The sequence below is a fragment of the Pteropus medius genome, unplaced genomic scaffold, assembly GCF_902729225.1.
Source record: "Pteropus medius unplaced genomic scaffold, Ma_sr-lr_union100, whole genome shotgun sequence".
In the NCBI taxonomy this organism is placed as follows: domain Eukaryota; kingdom Metazoa; phylum Chordata; class Mammalia; order Chiroptera; family Pteropodidae; genus Pteropus; species Pteropus medius.
The window spans coordinates 1,253,299-1,253,939 of NW_024340700.1; positions in this window are offsets into that span (position 1 = coordinate 1,253,299).

A 641-nucleotide genomic window follows, 5' to 3' on the forward strand; every position below is an offset into this window, starting at 1 on the left:
CAAGTAAGAAAGTTTGAAATTTTCCTTCACTTTACCCTTTACTTAATATCCTTCATTTAATTGTTTATCAAGTTCTATTCTTTTCATTTCAAAGTTTGGTCTCATCTGTTCATCCTAATTTTTGTTTTCCTAGTCTAAAATTTTTGTCATTTTTTGTCTGGTTATTTTATATTGCCTCTAATAGTTTTCCATTGCTGTTGAGTTTCCATTTATAATTTATCTTTCAAACCAATCCCAGAGGAGTTGAAGTTAATACGTGCAGTGGCAAAGGGTCTTGACCCAGCTGTCAAAGCCACCAGGATTAATATAGATCTACCTTGTCAGTGTGACTTTGGGTGAGTTGCTTAGCCGTTTGGTGCCTCAGTTCTCTATTCTATAAATGGGGATAGTAATACCTAGCTGTAAGGAATAGGGGATACAATATATGTGAGACACTTAGAAGAAAGCATTCTGTAATGCTGACTATCATAAAACGTGGTTCTGATCTGAACCCTATGATGACTCTCCTTTAACCTGCTTAGTATATATGTACCATGGCATATAAGGACTTTCACAATGATGCCAGGTTACTTTGGAGGCTTGTCTTCATCCCCATAAATATATCCTATCTACTCTAAAGTATATGGTCTTTTGTAGATTCA